The 12,798-nt window shown below is 38.4% G+C and overlaps 1 long non-coding RNA gene and 1 other non-coding gene across 2 annotated transcripts; one reads left to right on the top strand and one right to left on the bottom strand.

Moving 5' to 3' along the window:
• The first annotated feature begins 70 nt into the window (after positions 1-70).
• LOC138825256 (uncharacterized) lies at positions 71-12,416 on the top strand. Its single transcript, XR_011371381.1, has 3 exons — positions 71-1,692; positions 1,786-1,899; positions 12,268-12,416. It is a non-coding gene; the product is annotated as an uncharacterized lncRNA (long non-coding RNA).
• LOC138825259 (U6 spliceosomal RNA) lies at positions 5,827-5,930 on the bottom strand. Its single transcript, XR_011371383.1, has one exon. It is a non-coding gene; the product is annotated as a U6 spliceosomal RNA (small nuclear RNA).
• Positions 12,417-12,798: the final 382 nt, after the last annotated feature.

Here is a 12,798-nt window from a genome sequence, read left to right as displayed (position 1 = left end):
CTTTACAATGTCGGTGTGGGTGGGGGGAGGGGGGTATGATTGGGTGGGGGGAAGGGGGGTGGCTGGGAAGGGAGGTGAAGGGTAAACAATGGAGGAGGCTGCAATGCTTGGTAAGAAATGTATGCATTATCCTGCCCATGTAATTGTAACCCCTCTGTACAGTATGTTCTCAAATAAAATAAAATAAAATTTTAAATTAAAAAAAAAAAAAAAGATGAGCACTCTGCCACTTGAGCCATAGTTCTACTTCTGGCCTTTTGCTTCTTAGCTACAGATAGAGTCTTCATGGACTTTCCTTCCTGGGCTGGCTTCAAACTTTGATCCTCAGATCTCAGCCTGCTGAGTAGCTAGGATTACAGTTATGAGCCATTAGCATTAGTGTTTTTATTTAGAATTTGGTCATTCTGCTGCCTAGTCATTCTCTTTGCAATCATACAGCACTCGTAAGTGATATTATTGCATGTCAGGGGAGTCTGCCATCTCTGTTAATCATCACCCTCAAAAGAAAGTCTGGAGCTTTTAAAAACTATAACTTTTATAAATCACTGAAAATATTGATACTTGTTTCCTGTAAATCGACAGAAAATTGTATGAAATCCAACAGACGGTGAGAAATTGACTATTTACTTCTGCCAAATTTGGTCTCAGCAATTATGACAAAATGCTTGGAGTTCTGGATCAAGCCACTTAGGCCTTGGGAGATCAGAACATTAATTCATGGACCCATTGTAAACTAAAGGAAAGGGAAGGCTAAGAGCTGACTCATTTGGTCAATTTTTCATATTTTTCCCTTTTCCTTCCCCTTTCCCTTTTCTTTTCCCCTTTTCCTTTTCCCTTTCCCTCTCCCTTTCTCTTTCACTCTTTCACAGTACTGGTATTTGAATTCAGGGCTTTGCTTGCTAAGCAGGTATAACTCAGCCACACCTCCTATTTTTACTTAACTTATTTTTCAAATAGAGTATTACATTTCTGTCTGGGCCAGCTTGGACTGCAATTTTCCTATTTGTATTCCCCAAATATCTGGAACTACAACTATATAATCATATGTTCAGATTTTTATTGGTTGAAATGAGGTCTCCCAAGATAAGTTCTCTTAAACTTCTTGTCTAGGCTGACCTTAAACTGTAGTCCTCCCAAGTAGCTAGGACTACAGGCATCACCACTTCTTTTTAGATAAGTTTTCACTGTGTAGCCCATGCTGGCCTTGAACTTGCTGTCTACCCAGGCTGCCCTTGAATTCTCAGTTCTTCCTCAGCCTTCTGAGTGCTGGGATCAAAGACATAACTTAGAGTGATATCTCCACTTCATTGAAAAGCAACAAAGACAAAAACTCACCTTAAACTTAACTATCACTCATATCAACTACTGAAATTTTCACTGCTTTTCCCTTTCAGAAGAAATTAGACTGACATTGTTCATTAGGATGATGCTTAATGGTTTTGTGATCTGCTGTTCCCTTCTCCCTGCGTTGGTAGTCAGCTTCTATAGCCCTCCCTAGCTTTGCCCTTGGTAATAATGTAGTAAATGATGTTCTTACCATATAAAATATTAACTACTTTATGTTTTGATAGATGTAAGACAGTTTCTGGCAAGCATGAGAGTGATTTTGGAATCCCTTTTGTCACAGAATAGTGGAAAACCGTAGTAGAAAAACTGTGTAATTCAGTGTTTTCCATGGCAGCTCATCAACTGGTAAGGAGAAGTGGCTATTTGCAATAAGCAGGGAAGGGAGTGGTGGAAATACCAGCATGTGCAGTGAATACTGAGTACTTCATCTTCCTTTAGGTCATCTTTCTCCTAGACTTCTGTTCTTTGGACTTTTCACACTGTACTCTCTTGAGAAAGTTGAAGAAGCTGTTGAAGAAGCTCTGCAATGACCCTGAAGGAGGACTGAGCAAGGTAACTTGAGTTGGCCCTGAACCTGTATTGCTTCCTCTCTTCAGAGAGATATGACTCTACCAAATAAAACATACTGGACTACAGATATATGCAAATAAATTGCCTCTAGAAGCTTTATTGGTATTTTTGCCAATAAGGATAGTAAATACCACCTTGATTTGTCATTAGCATTAGAAAGGAGGCAGAAAAGCTGTATAACTTATCTAATCATTTTAGAATATATTAAGTTACATAAAATCTATGTAAATAAAGTCTGAAAGATTTGTCTAGCCAGGTTCTTATAGCTCATACCTGTAATACTAACTACTCAGGGTTGAGATCAGAGGATCTCAATTTGAAGCCAGTGTAGGCAGGAAAGCCTGTGAGACTCTTAGCTCCAAATAACCAGTTGGGGGGAGGGGGGCAGATGAGGAGGGGTAGGCTCGAGATGTGGCTCAATTGGTGGAGTGCTAGTCTTGAATGAAAAAGCCCAGGGACAGCACCAAGACCCTGAGTTCAATCCCCATGACAGGCACACACACAAAAAAATGAAGTCTAAAAGAGAAAATATACATGGAAAGACAAATAAGAAGGTTTGGTATTTAAAAGAATTATCTCCCATACTTAATTTTTATTATATAACATTTGTTCATAATCTTTTTGAGTTTCATAACTGCCTGATGGTAGTAGAAAGGGCATATACATTTAGCAGATCTTTTTTATTTTCTCATTTTGTTTTTTGGTGTAAAACTAGAACTCAAACTTAGTACCTGTTGCTTTGGCTCATTAGGTAGTGCACTACCAACCAACTAAACCATGCCTCCAACCCTGATGTTTTTGTTGGTTGTGGGGCTTAAACTGAGCCTGGGCATGGTGCCTGAGCTCTTCAGCTCAAAGCCAGTGCTCTACCATTTGAGCCACAGCATCTAATCCTAATCGGTTTCTTTGCCAGTATTGGTTCTTAAATTCTGGGCCTATTCCTTAGCTCCTTTTTCTCAAGACTAGCATTCTACCACTTGAGCTATTTCTGGCTTTTAATTGCAGATAAGACTTTCCTGACAAAGCTGACTTCAAACTGCAATCTTCAGATCTCAGCCTCCTGGGTAACTAGGATTAGAATCATGAGCTAAAAAGAAAACTTCCTTTATTTTTAAGAGGAAAAAAGAGTGGTCTTAGACATGCCAAGGTCCTAAGTAAAAATGTGAGCTCTTTAAACTTTTAATTTAGTGTTTTTCTCCAGTGGAATTCATACCAGTACTTATTTTTAAAAATAGTTCTGTCACTGCTAAAAGATAAAAGCATGAGTCCCTAAAGTATAACCCTAATGCACTTCTGCTGAGTGATAGATGTCTATTGACCAGCTTAGCCTGTGTAAAATTTCATCAGGGCTGTCAAAGCCTGTGATCTACAGCACTGATAGTCTATTGTGACAGTTGGTTCTGTAATAGTATCTGGAATTTTCTCCTACTCATTTGTCTGCCTAGCTGGATGTTGAGACCTGGCAGCAGGAACAGCCTGTGGTACTACATACATGGACCAAGAAATCTGCCCATAACTATGAAAATAACTGCCATGAAGTATCTGTCTTTGTTAGCCCAGGGGCAACCTATTTTGAAGTAGAATTTGATGAGAGGTGTGAAACCGAAAAGCGCTAAGACTTACATGTATTTTCTTCCAAGCAATAGTGGATCAAAAACAAGAGAAAGAATATAATAGAGATTATGCCTTCACAGGTATGATTATCTGGAATTTACAGATTCTAGAGTTAGGAAGACACACTGACATAAAACTTGGTACTTATAAGTGGCCTAAGGTAAGTCATATTCCCAAATCAAGGTAAATAAGTACTTCTGTAGCAATTCTTGTCCTTTTTCCAACTTTAGAGCTAAAGGTATGGTGTTTGGAAAAAGAAGGACTACCTAGGCTCTGCTGGCTCATGTTGATAATGTTCAAAATCCTAGCTACTCAGCAGGTTGATATCTGAGGAATAAGATTTAAAGCTAGCCTAGGTAGACAAATCTAAGAGAGCCTTATCTCAACCAGCAAAAAGCAAGAGTGGAGACTTGTTTTGAATGGTAGAATGACAGCCATGACCAAAATAGCTGAAAAAGACTCAAAGCTCTAAGTACAAACCTTAATACTGGCACATTTCTAGAATGTGTTATTAGATAGTTTTGACCATACATCAGGCTGTCAAGGGATGAACACAGGTTTAGGGAGAGGGAAGTCAACTAGGGAAAGGCATTTTAGAAAAGAAGTGCTGAGCTCAGGGCAGGACTTTGAATCAGCTTAAACAAGCAAAGAAGAAGGTAGAGACATTTCAAATGGAGGGCGGTACACCTACAGTGGGCCTGTGATGAAATGGGAAGGAACAGGTGACTAAAAAGGGGATGATAATGGGTAGATTCTGAACATGTGGTACTTGTGGTTTTAGTGGCCTTCAAGTGGTAAGACCTAGTTGCACTCTCAAGATAGACATTGTGGCTAAAGATTCGTAACCAGTAACGAACAGCAAGTCATGATTGGGGACTACCTCACATCACTCATGGGCATCTTGAGGAAATCTACAAGGAAGGTATCCAGGACAGTAGGAAGGAGTATCAGGAAGAAATTCTGGCAGAGAAAAGAGAAAGAACTTAAAGAAGGCCAGAGTTTGCAGAGCCTGGGGTTCAGTGGAGAGGCTTTGCTCTGCAGGTGGTAACTGGGGAGTGATCCAATAGAGACAGTAGAATGGGATTGAAGGAAAAGCAAAACCACAGCATGAAGGGACCATTTCAAAATGTGGTTCACATACAAAAGAATAAATATGGGGGTCTGGGAAAGTGGCTCAGTGGTAGAGTGCTTGCCTTGCATGCATGTGGCCCTGGGTTTGATTCCTCAGCACCACATAAGCAGAAAAAGCTGGAAGTGGTGCTGTGGCTCAAGTGGTAGAGCACTATCCTTGAGCTGAAGAGCTGAGGGACAGCGCCCAGGCCAGAGTTCAGGCCCCACAACCGGACCCAAAAAAACCCGAAACTGTACAGAGGTGTCACATTTCTGGGAGTAAATAATGAGTACATTTCCTAACAAGCATTGTTCCCTCCTCCCACCATCCCTTCCCTCCCACCTCCACAAATACACTCCCCTCCCCCTTCCCCTGCCTAAATTGTAAAGTTCATTTTTCAACAGAGTGTCTTGTGCATCTCATTGTTACAATGGGTTAACCTGTATCCCTATTTAACCATTTTGTATTTCCCTTCCCCTCGCCAAATTAGAGAAACGTATGCACAGGATGTTGGTTTACCAACTTCAAATACAATGAAAACAGGGGTTATAGCGTGGGGGAGGAACATATACAGAAACAAAAAAAATCACATCACACATCATAAGTACATTAGAAACAATAACAAGAAAGTAAACAAATACTTGTGTCCCTATCTTAGGGTTCATTTCCCTTAATATCATCTTATCTGCTCATATGCACATAGCTTTTGATGTATTCTGCTTATCACAGACATATATTAGTTATTGAAAATAAGGGAAACCATGGGACCTATGTTTCTTTGGACTTGTTTTACTTCACTTAATAAATTTTTTTCCCAAGACTTTCCAATTCCTAACAAATTGGGCGATACCATTCTTTCTGATGGAGGCATAGAATTCCATTGTGTATATACACCCATATTTTCTTGATCCATTCATCTACTGAGGGGCATCAGGGTTGGCTCTATATCAGCTATTGTAAATAATGCTGCAGTAAACATACTTGTGCTGGTAGTTTTAGTATGGTCTTGTTTGTGATCATTTGGGTAAATGCCCCAAAGTGGGATTGCTGGGTCATAGGAGAGCTTTATATGGAGTCTTTTGATGAGCCTCCATATTGCTTTCCAAAGTGGTTGAACAAGTTTACACTCCCACCAAGAATGCAGTAGAGTCCCTGTAGCCACATACTCTCCAGCATCTGTTGTTGCAAAAATGGAACATTTCACTAATTTGCGTGTCAGCCTTGCTCAGGGGCCATGCTAATCTCTGTATTGTTCCAATTTTAGCATATTTGCTGCCTAATTGAGCACAGAACATTTTTTATATGTAAAGTGTAATTGATTTTCTTAAACTAGACAATTCAAAAAAAGTAAGCTCAAAAGATTTCTTGTGAAATTTTAGAACCATGTATTTCTTTTTTTTAGCAATACAACAAACTGTTAGTACCATGTATTTCTTACATAAGCACACATTTAAGAAGAAAGTCAAGATTGGCATGTCAAAAACAAAATAATTCCAGATATTTGTTGTTCAAGAGATGTGTAGGAGGAGGAATTCAATTATTCTATACAAGGCACCTGTCATAATGAACACTGCAGCAAGTGTTAAGGTTTGTTAAAAGTGTTAAATGTATTTAATTTTGGGTATTTGCTTATATATGCCAAAATTAGGACTGTTTGGCAGGTCATAAACTTTTCTATAAAGTATTTAAGGTTTATGGTAGCAGACATATGGTACTAATTATGTACATTTCAGAGTTTATAGAAACATTACCAATAAGAAGTTGCAAAGTCTTTGCGTAAAGAAGCAGAGTGAAGAGTTAAGACTTTGTTAAGTACATAGTTTCTGTTAAATTTTTAGGGCTTCCTTACTTTACATGTTAGTGAGGAACAAATGATGATATAAGCCATATACAAATGATGAGATGAACCATAAAAAGTAATCTTCGTGGGTAACTTTAAAGACTACTCATAGCCTATAAAACTCTTTTTAAAGGGCTGGGAAGTTGGCTCAGTGGTAAAGCGCTTGCCTTGCGTGCTTGAGGTCCTGGGTTCGATTACTCAGCACCCATAAGCAAAAAAACAATCCAGAAGTGGTGCTGTGGCTCAAGTGGTAGAGAACTAGCCTTGAGCTGAAGAGCTGAGGGGCAGTGCCCAGACTCAGAGTTCAGGCCCACGACTGGACCCAAAATAAAAACCCAAACAAAATCCTCTGTTTGAACATCATAATCTTAGCCAGTTTTAAATGCACAGGAATATGAGAAAATAGTAAAATCTAATATGTAGAACACTTCAAATACTGAAAACACTGGTAATTGTTTTTTTAATTTTATTAATCATTAATATTTAATTTTCGGTTTTCTTTATTTGTTGCATTGTTTCCCTTTTTGTAATATAATACAACTTTTTATAAGTCGTCATCAGGAGGTACTTTGAGAAGCTTACTGGGATGGCCAAAGATTTTTTATAGGTGCATGTGAGTTTACAAAGAAGAAAATTAAGAACAAAATATTTATTAAAAAAATTATCAAGTACAGTCTGAATCAGGAGGGATGAAAAATGTCCACACTCAAAATCTTAGCCCTCATCTGAAGTGGTGGTATTACAGAGTTGAGACCACAAAAGTGAGAGACTGTTTTTGTGTTTTTTTTTAATATTTTATTTTATTTTATTTGAGAACATACTGTACAGAGGGGTTACAATTACATGGGCAGGATAATGCATACATTTCTTACCAAGCATTGCAACCTCCTCCTTTGTTTACCCTTCACCTCCCGTGTTTTTTGTTTTTGTCAGTCGTGAGGCTTGAACTCTGGGCCAGAGCGCTGTCCCTGCACTCTTCAGCTCAAGGCTGGCTCTCTACCCCTTGAGCCATGGCGCCACTCTGGTTTTCTAGTGGTTTATTAGAGATAAGTCTCACGGACTTTCCTGCCCAGGCTGGCTTTGAACTGTGATCCTCAGAACTCAGCCTCCTGCATAGCTAGGATTATAGTCGTGAGCTGCTGGCACCCAGCATTGTTTTGTTGATTTTTATTTTGTTGGTCATGGGGCTTGAACTCTGGGGCCTGGGTGCTGTCCCTCAGCTCAAGGCTAGCGCTACCACTTGAGCCTTCGTCTTTTTCTACTTCTGTGGTGCTGAGAAATCAAACCCAGGGCCTCATGCATTGCAAGGCAAGCACTCTACCATTGAGCCACCTTCCCAGCTCCTGAAAGACTGTGTTTTAAAAAATCATCTAAACAACATTTGCTTTCTGCTTTGGGTTATATAATGAAATATATGAATATCTTTTTATATTTTTGTGAATTGTCATACTTCTAAATTTATACTAACTTCAGCCACTTTATCCTTTTCAAAGTCATGAAATATCGCTGAGAAATTTCTTCTGGGAAAATTGTATTTGCACTTATAATTTCTTCTGAGTCATTTTTATTTTTATTTATTTTTTATTTTTTTATTGTGAAAAAACTGTACAGAGGGGTTACAATTACATGGGCAAGATAATGAGTACATTTCTTATCAAGCATTGTAGCCTCCTCCTTTGTTTCCCCTTCCCATTCCTTCCAAGCCTCCCCCCCTCACCCAGTACTCCCCCCAACCCCCCACCAAAGTTGTAAAGTTCATTTTCGACATGACAACTTGTACTTCTCATTGTTGCAATGGGTCCATCTGCATCCTTATTTAAACGACTTGTTTTTCCCCTTCCCCTCCACAAATTATACCGACATCAAATACAGTGAAAGCAGGTGTTATACTGTGGGGGAGGGACATACAAAGCAACAAAGAAATAATCATATAAATGAGTTAGAAACAAATGCATGAAAGAAAAAAAACATTTAAATACATATCTTAGGGTTCATTTTCCTAACATCACCTTATCTGACCTTTTATGCTTGACTCATACTTATACTAACTATTGCAAATGAGGGAAACCCTGGCACCTATGTTTCTTTGGGCTTGGCTTACTTCACTTAATATAATTTTTTCCAAGTTGTTCCAGGCCCATATCAAGCACTGAAATAGAAACAGCAATAAGAGACCTCCCATCTAAGAAAAGTCTAGGACCAGATGGTTTTACAGTGGAATTCTACAAGGCCTTCAAAGCAGAGCTCACACCAATACTCCTACAACTCTTCAATGAAATTGAAAGAGAAAGTTCACTACCGAACACATTCTATGAAGCCATCATAACCCTCATCCCAAAACCAGGCAGGGACTCATCATTTTTATTTTTTATCAAAATCATTTTATATTTTATGCCGATGGATTATCATACATCAAATACCTTCAAATGTACATGTAGAGTCTAAAGATAGCAGTATGAATATTCTCATACAGCTCTTGTTTATCTGTTATGTACTTTCAGTATTATGTTACTTCTCTCTTTCACCGTTTTTCATTCATAGTCTTTCTCTTTCATGCTCCATGTCTGCTACTTAGAATTTCTGCTGGTCTTTTGTCCTTCAGGATCCACTGGTTTTGTGGGAACATGATAGGGACCAACAGTTTCCCTTGCATTCTTTAAGAATTCTAAGAGTGACGTGATATTATTCTTTGCCATTCTAAATGGCAAAACAACAGATCTAGGAATTCCTTTTCACTTTTACTTCTATTATAAATTTTATCTCAAAGGAATCATTGGGATAGATAAGATATTTTATCTTGTGACTTAAAAGTTCTTTTTCTTTTACAATCAACCTTTTTCTTTGATTATCAGTAAGTAACTACATGTAATGAAAACAAAGCTATCCTATGGTAAGTAGACCGAAGTTGTTCACAGGGATGAAAAACAAGGTAATGGGGCAAGTGAGAACAAAGGATACCCATCATAGAGCACAGCTCCTCAGAGCAGTTTATCATGTACACTTTGTGAGAATGACAATGTGCTGGGAACTATTGATTAAATCACTGAACACTGATTTATATATATGTACATATATTTGCATATGTATATTTATTTATATATGCATATATGTATGCATATGCCCTTATATATGTACACACATATGTTACTATACACATAAATTCACACATACATATACACATGTATACATGCACACATGGAGAAAGACACATATTTACAGCCAACACAAGTTTCACTAGTTGTTGAATATGCCTTAGATGGAATATTTGAAACAAAATATGTTGAAAATGTATTTGTCTCTATTAGTTCTTTTACCACTCCTCTTATCTCTTAAAACTGGTAGGTTTTGACAGATTTGACTTGCAAAATGCAGTACAAGTCACTCAGAAATCTCAGTAAGTAAAGAACATATCGTGTTTCCCAGCTCCCTACAGAATGCTTGCTCTTATAGACATTCTCAACAACCAAAGTAGCAGGAAAATGCCCTGGTAAAAAAATAAAGTTATATATCTCATTGTTGCAATGGGTCCACCTATATCCCTAGTTAAACGATTTGTTTTTTCCCTTCCCCTCCAAAAATTATACCTACATCAATACAGTGAAAGCAGGGGTTATACCGTGGGGGAGGAACATACAAAGCAACATAGAAATCATCTTATAAATATGTTAGAAACAATTTCATGAAAGTCAAAAAACCAAAAAAATCATTTGAATACTTATCTTGGGGTTCATTCCCCTAACATAAACTTATCTGACCTTTTCTGCTTGACTCAGACATATACTAGTTATTGCAAATAAGGGAAACCATGGAACCTATGTTTCTTTGGGCCTGGCTTACTTCACTTAATATAATTTTTTCTAAGTTTTACCACTTCCTAACAAATGTGGCAATGTCATTCTTTCTGATGGAGGCATAGAATTCCATTGTGTATATATACCACAATTTCTTGATACATTCATCTGCTGAGGGGCATCTGGGTTGGTTCCATATCTTAGCTATGGTAAATAATGCTGCAATAAACATAGTTGTGCTGGTAGTTTTAGTATGGTCTTGTTTGTGATCATTTGGGTAAATGCTCAAAAGTGGGATTTCTGGGTCATAAGGCAGCTCTATGTGGAGTCTTTTGAAGAACCTCCATACTGCTTTCCAAAGTGGTTAAACAAGTTTACACTCCCACCAACAATGTACAAAAGTACTCTTCTGTCAACATTCCCTCCAGCATCTTTTGTTATTAGAGTTCTTTATTATAACCATTCTAACTGGGGTGAGGTGGAATCTCAATGTTGTTTTGTCGAAAAATGAGCTTTACAACTTTGGTGGGTGGGGAGATGACCAGGTGTGGGTGGGAAGATGGGAAGGGATGGAAAGGGGAAAGAAAGAGGAGACAACTATGCTTGATAAGAAATGTACTCGTTATGTTGCCCATGTAACTGTAACTCCTCTGTACGGTATTCTCACAATAAAAATAATAAAATTATAAGGCTCTAAATGGCATCCTTCCTTGAGCTCTTTTCCAACAGCCAGCATCAATTCCCAAGCAGATGAAAGAGTCCTCAGAAGACTGGACCTCAGATCAACATTTAACCAACCCATTTGAAAAGTCCTATGAGAGAAATGCTGGCTGAGGTCTGGCTGATTTCCTGGCCAAGAAAATAAGAAAAGAAGAAAGTATTTTTAATGTATTAAAGTTTGAGAATAATTTGTAACTTGTCAATAAATGTGTAGAACACAACTATACCAACTGACAAAAAATGATGTGCTCTTGGACTTGGTGAGTGATTTTACATGTGTTTACATAAGTAGAATCAGCAAAAATCAAGCCAGCATTTCTTCATTTAAGATATGAAGAAAGGATACAGGTTGACCCATTGTAATAATGAACTGCACAAGACACTCTATCAAAGAGGGGGTGGAGGGATGAGTTGGGGAAGTGTGAAAAGAAGGGATGGTAGGGGAAAAACAAAGGAGAGGGTGCTCAATAAGAAATGTACTCATGCTGGGCGCTGGTGGCTCAGGCCTCTAATCCTAGCTACTCAGGAGGCTGAGATCTGAGGATCTGATTTAAAGCCAGACTGGGCAGGAAAGTGTGAGAAATTCTTTTTTTTTGGAGGGAGGGGTCCAGTTGTGGGGCCTGAACTCTGGGCTTGGGCGCTGTCCCTCAGCTCTTCAGCTCAAGGCTAGCACTGTACCACTTGAGCCACAGCGCCACTTCAGGCTTTTTTCTTTTTGCTTATGTGGTGCTGAGGAATTGAACCCAGGGCCTCAAGCATGCAAGGCAAGCGCTCTACCACTGAGCCACCTTCCCAGCCCCCAAGAAATTCTTATCTCCAATAAACCACCAAAAAACAGGAAGTGGCACTGTAGCTCAAGTGGTAGAGTGCTAGCCTTGAGCTGAAGAACTGAGGGACAGCACTCAGGCCCAGAGTCCAAGCCCTATGAACGACAATAGAGAAAAAACGAGAAATGTACTCATTACCTTACTTATGTAACTGTAACCCCTCAGTACAGTATCTTTACAATAAAAATATATATTAAAAAGATACAAGGAAAATTTCTGTACTTATAGGAAGTTGTATTTGTCACATCAGTAAGGTATTGGTTTTAGGACCAGAGGCATATTACACTTTGGATAGTCAAATTCTCTATGTGAACACAGCATATTACTTACATTAGAATCTGCCCACAACCTAGTACAGAGTAATTGCTATGAAAATTTTTACTACATTCTATGTTTGTAATGAAAAATAAAAGTATATGCACTATTAATAGATACAATTTTTTTCAGATAATTTTTGCCCACATTTTATGGATGGAATTGGGAGAGCAATTTTGAAAAGCACAAATTTCATCACCAAGACCGGTCTGCAAAACAAGGAGCTAATACAGCATCACTGAATAGTATGGAACTCCAAGGAGAAGTACTTGAATTGACAGTATCAGAAAGTGTAAGCACACAAGAACTTTTTAGAAATGCAGCTGCTAGATTTCTCATGGAGAGCTTTCATAACACTTTGTGAAACACCAAGTCAGAACCTCACTGAAGTGTAGATGGATTTCCCTCACCTTTCTGTCATGCTCAGTCATTATCAATCAACATATAGCTAATCTCTAATAATCCTCTAATAACAAAATATTGATGGAGTATATATATGCAGAAAACCTGGGAAGGCTAAATTTTTTCAATTAGGACAGTTTGTATTCTATGATCCAGCAGAGTGGAAACTAGGTAAGCATCCATTTACAGTCTTCTGAATAATTCTGCTTCTGACCACATCAGTTATTTATCCATACCTGTGCTGGAGTGAGCGCTTTTTAA

This window comes from Dipodomys merriami, unplaced genomic scaffold, assembly GCF_024711535.1.
Source record: "Dipodomys merriami isolate MVZ:Mamm:240054 unplaced genomic scaffold, mDipMer1.0.p SCAF_1367, whole genome shotgun sequence".
Taxonomy (NCBI): domain Eukaryota; kingdom Metazoa; phylum Chordata; class Mammalia; order Rodentia; family Heteromyidae; genus Dipodomys; species Dipodomys merriami.
Note: the sequence above shows the minus strand (reverse complement) of the source record. Positions and strands in the feature narration are given on the sequence as shown.